This window comes from Dipodomys merriami, unplaced genomic scaffold (genome assembly GCF_024711535.1).
Source record: "Dipodomys merriami isolate MVZ:Mamm:240054 unplaced genomic scaffold, mDipMer1.0.p SCAF_3, whole genome shotgun sequence".
Lineage (NCBI taxonomy): Eukaryota > Metazoa > Chordata > Mammalia > Rodentia > Heteromyidae > Dipodomys > Dipodomys merriami.
This window is the reverse complement of record NW_027204492.1, coordinates 86,811,489-86,816,939: the sequence shown is the minus strand read 5'-3', so window position 1 is coordinate 86,816,939 and position 5,451 is coordinate 86,811,489. Positions and strand designations below refer to the sequence as shown.

At 42.2% G+C, this 5,451-nt stretch overlaps 1 pseudogene; it reads left to right on the top strand.

Moving 5' to 3' along the window:
• The first annotated feature begins 4,313 nt into the window (after positions 1 to 4,313).
• LOC138839896 (chromobox protein homolog 3 pseudogene) lies at positions 4,314 to 4,808 on the top strand (annotated as a pseudogene).
• The last annotated feature ends 643 nt before the right edge of the window (positions 4,809 to 5,451 follow it).

The following is a 5,451-nucleotide window of genomic DNA, read 5'->3' as shown; positions in this document are numbered from 1 at the left end:
ATGGTTAGCTAGGAATCTGAGGATGCCAAATACTTGTTTGGGAGCAGGTTTCAAGTGCTAACACTATGTGATTCTGCTATGATGTGGGGGTGAGACAGGCTGTGATTGTCTCAGGGTATGCATTGATGTGAATAGTTGGTGGAGCATGCTTCTGTACACTGCGTCAGCCTCCATCTTGGATTATGTCATCAACCAGTGCAATAGAAAAATATTACCCTAGGCTGTTTCGTATGACTGGGATTCCACTCAGTGCCATCTTGTGATTTGTAAGGGGAGAGGTGAGGTTCTCCACTACCATTCCCTTGCTGGATGCAGCCAGGGAAAAGTTGCCTAAAGGCTTGAGAACCTATTTAGCCTGTCATACTGCCATTATTGTTCTGAAGGTCTGTTTTGTCACAATAAGATTTCTGCAAGTTATGATGACTCATCCTCATTAGCCTACTATTCATGGAACAAAATTAGGGACTTAGATTTTGTGAACTGCCCAGGAAAATTTGTCCTAGCCTCAATCTCAATAAAAAAGCAGGTGTTTTAAATGGAAGTGTGGTCCAGGTTATAGATTGACCCCCTAAAACAAGAAAGGTAGGTGAAATTGAGTAAATCCATAAATCCTAGTCTCATATTCACACCCCCAAAGTCATACACACCCATGCACACACACACACAAACACATGAATACAAGCAACTCATACACAAAAGATTTCAGAGTTGCAGGGCCCTTTCATCTTGAGTAGTAGCAAAAATTGGGCTAGGAAAAATTCTTAGATGTTTATTTAAATTATAATTAAACATTAAGCCAGGCGCTTCTGGCTCACGCCTGTAATCCTAGCTACTCAGGAGGCTGAGATCTGAAGATCACAGTTCAAAGCCAGCCTGGGCAGGAGAGTCCATGAGACTCTTATCTCCAATTAATCACCAGAAAACCAGAAGTATCACTGTGCCTCAAGTAGCAAAACACTTGCCTTGAACTGAAGAGCTCAGGAACAGTGCCCAGGCCCAGAGTTCAAGCCCCACAACCAACAACAACAAAAAATTAAACATGATGGCACTGTGCTATTGCTCCTGTGGTATAATAGTGGTTTTGCAATGTGAAAAGCCACCTGTATTGTATGCAAATGTCTGTTTTGATCTCTAGAGGTGGCAGAAATGCACAGGTTCTGAGTCAGCAACTACACAGAAGAAAAATGGCCACCTTGATGTTTGCCAGAAGCTAGGTCCAGAGATTCAATCCTGGGTCTGTTAGTGGTGACACCATTTGGACAGGAAAAAGATAAGTCTGTGTTTGGGAGCAAGATGCAAGTGCTAACTGTGGTTATGAGCTTCTGCTGTGGTGTCCAGGATCAGACAATCTAGATTCTTCTGTGATTATCTAAGTGTGTCAGCCGTTGTGCAAAATATCCCTCCCTCTCCTGCCTGATGTATTTCTCCCACTCCACTTCAGATAAAGCCACCAGTCAGTGGAGGAATAAAGAAAGAGCCCAGGATACCTGTTGCCATGTGGCCTCCCCCAAAATCTCTGCAAATGAGGCAAAATCTCAGTATGAAAGGGAAAACAAAGTTTGTTCTTCCAAATACATCACCAAATCAAGCAGATGGCTGTAGCCAGAATTAATTAGTGACAAAGTGGCATTATAATTTAGTATGGTCTCTGTTCCTTAAAGTGGTGAATCTGGAGACTGTGATGCCCAATCCTTGTATCCTAGAGAATCCTGTGACATAGGTATGGGTGGAAGGTGGAAGGCTAGGCAAATGTATAGTCTGGAATCACTCTTTCAAAACAGTGTTTCTATGTATTAGTTGCATGGGCCATGATACAATAACAGGAACTAGAAAAAAGAAAGCAAAGGTGAGGCATGAATACCTTCATCCGAGTCCCCAGACCAGTGCAGCGCACACAGAGCAATTTAGCATGGTGGCGCAACTCTTGCTCCAACAGAAGCAGAAGGCAGCACAGGGGTAAATGTGAGCCATTATGAAAACACTACAGAAGCATAAAAGGACTTGTTGGGTGGGGTCTCCACTCCCTTCATTTCTCCTCCTCCTCCTGTCTGTGATTGGTCCGGGTGAGTGTCCTGAGATGGTGCTAGGGTACTGTGCGTAAATCCGGGCATCTAGATTGTCCACAGACTCATGAGGACATTTATGTGCGCATGGGGTCATGACCCTGGCTGGCATGGTGCGCAGGTGCCGTCAGGGAGCTAGAGGTCTAACGGTCGGCGTGGTGTCCACTGGCAGTCCCGGCGCTGAGGAAATTCCCGCCTGTCTGTTTGCCGCGTGGCGGCTGCAGAGGTCTGCTCTTCAGTGGGTTCTTGGAAGACGCCGGCAGGGAGAGAAGAGGGGGGCACGTGGTTCTTTGGGAGCGGGGGTACAGTGGTGAGGGTGACTCCCTTCTCGTGCTGGGGCTAGGCCGTAGGCGTTCCTGTCAGGGATCCCGGATGCCAGCAGTAGGGGGAACACGTCTGGCTCCTCAGCCTGGTGCCATTGCGGTGCGGCTCTCTCTCGGATGGCGCCGCCGGGCAGTGGAGGGGAAAGGATGAACATAGTCCACATAGGGACCCTGGGCCACCGCAGCGAATGCACCCCGAGAGGAGGGAAGATGCGTGGTGGGGGGGATGAGGAGTAGAGACATTGCGTGGATGCTGATTTTCCACCTTTGTCATCCACAGACACCGCCAACTGGGGGTGCAAAGGCCCTAAGGGCTCCGAGTTCTCCTCTGGCAGTACTGGTGTGGACCACATTGCCACCTGGCTGTTTGCCACCTTGCTGTATCCACAGATTTGGGCCTTAGATCATCCTTTGAATTCAACATCAGGTAGGAAAGATGAGATGAGAAGTGCTTATTTGGGAGCAGGTTTTAATGCTAATTGTTGTTTTCTTCTGCTGCAGGTTCCTGGTTCAGGTGGTCTGGGTTCTTCCATATCCATAATGCCCTTTGGTAGAGTAACTTTACTTCCTGCTTGTTCCAATTGCCATTTCCCGTTGCTCTTGCTTGATGTCATAGGAGGAGTAAAGTATGTCCCCGTCCCCTAGTTCTACTGGGCCCCTCTTCTGAATTTCAGCTAATGTATCCTGAGAGGGAGCATGTTTCCTCTCCCTGCCTGTACCAGCAAGACTAGATCCAAATTCTCTATTCCATACATATTTTCTGGTGACAAGAGTGAGTCACATATAACCAGCTTTGTTGTCAATATTTTATGTCGTCCTTTTACCCTCCTACTTCTGAGAATATGATTGGTTGTAGTTGTACTGAGATTTGAGCCCAGAGCTTTGTGTTTTGTAGGTAGTAGCTGTATACATTTTCCCACACATCCAGCTCTTGGAATAAAATTTTCTCATCTATTTCTTTTATATACATGGAACCCAACATCAAATGTTATCATCTTTTCTTCAACCACTCAACATGATTGAAAATTGCAAAAGGAAAGGTGTGTCTACTATGTTCACCCTGATTTTCATATATTTCTTGGTTTTCTTTCTAAAATTAAATGCATCCTTCTGGCATTATTTCCTCTTCTTATGTATTGATACATCTGTTAGTGAAATCTCTAAATTTTCTGTTATCTGAGTATGTCTTTAGTTCTCCACCATTACTGAAACATATTTTCCCTGAGCCTGGAATTCAGAGTTGACAGTTCTTTACTCTTGGTAAAAAATGTATCACTACATTCGAGACTTTTCTGGATTCAGAGGAGGCATATGCTACCATTTAAATCAATGTTCTTCATTAGGTAATTGTTAGTATTTCTCTGTAGCTTCTGGAGGAGTTATATTTTTACATTATTAGATACTTTTATTGTAATTGTGAAGGTGTTTTACAGAGGGGTTACCATTTCATAAGCCAGGTAATGAGTACATTTCTTTTTGGACAGTGTCAAACCTTCCACACTCTACGTTTTTTTCCTCAGAATGTTTTGCCTTTAATTTTAGTTTTCATAAGCTGCTTTGATGTTTCTTGTATGTATATTTTGGGGTTTGTCTGACCTACATTTGCGGTTTTGTTTATAATGACAATTTAGCTTTTAACACCTTGGAGTGCTTGTCTGGTCTTCTTAGGTTTTTTATTTCCAAGAAGCCAAATTGAAGCTAAGGAAAATGGCACACTGATGTACAGTTTTTAGTTCAGATTTAGGAATTCTCACATTTGAATCAGACTTGTATTTTTTTTATTTTTCCAGGACTTACCACAAAATATTAAAACGTATCTAGTGGTGTATGACTGAGATTTGAGGCAGCTGGGCCAGAGTCACTGCAGGATTGGGACCCAGAGCATCTGACGAGGTTAATAATAGCTCTTCACCTCTGCAATTCAAAAATGGCCCCCAAGAAAAGGATACTACCAAAAAGAAGATTGACACCATATGGAAAGCGCATCATATATCCAAAAGCAGAGCCTAAACTATTTGCTGTGGAGAAAGTATTGGGCCGACGCATAGTAGAGGGCAAGGTAGAATATCTCCTGAAATGGAAGGGATATTCAGATGCTGATAATACTTGGGTAACAGAAGACAATATAAATTGTCCAGACCTAATTGAGGCTTTTCTAAATTCTCACAATGCTAGTTTATCTGGTGCTAGCACATCAAATGAGCCAAGAGATGCAGGTGACAACCCAAGGGGCTTTGCTAGGGGTCTAGAGCCTGAAGGAATAATTGATGCCAAACAGAGTAGTGGAGGATTGATGTTTGTCATGAAGTGGAAAGGTTCCGATGAAACTGAGTTAGTGCCAGCAAAAGAGGCTAATGTGAAATGCCCTCAGATGGTAATTGCTTTTTATGAAGAGAGGATAAGTTGGAATTCTTCTCCATAAGATGAAGTTCAGTAATCATCTGAATTGTTTACATGTATAAGATGAGTCTTGCATTTGGAATTAAAGTTATGAAACAATAACTTCCTTATAATAAAATAAAGTTTGATATGTTGGTTTTGAACATAGTATAGAAGGTGTTGTTGAGATACTGGTTTTTTTTATCAATACCAATATTTTGAAAAGTATAATAAAAGCTTTTTGTAGTTGCTTCCACTTTCAGAAAAGAATATTTTTCTTCCATGGTATATTTCCTCTCTTTTAGTAATAAATTTTTTGAAATGTTATACAATATTTTGTATGACTTAATCATAACCACTTGTTTTTTATTGTATTGTTGAAGGACTATCCTGATTTTTTATTTGTATATGTGTATACCTAATACACACTGTTTTTGGACTTCCTGGGTACCAAAATAAGGTCCTTAAAATAGTAAGAAAAAAATGTACCCCTGAGAAACGACCTTCTCACTAGTTTCACTAGTATTTTTAAATTTGGTGTTTGGTTTTGAGTTGTTTTTTAATAGGTTCCCTAGCAGCAGTTGCTGGTCTTGAACTTTGTAGGTATCCAAACTGGACTCACAGTTTACTTCTTCCTGCCTCTGACATTGATGTCAGAGTAGGGTGTTTGCAAAATGTCCTGAACG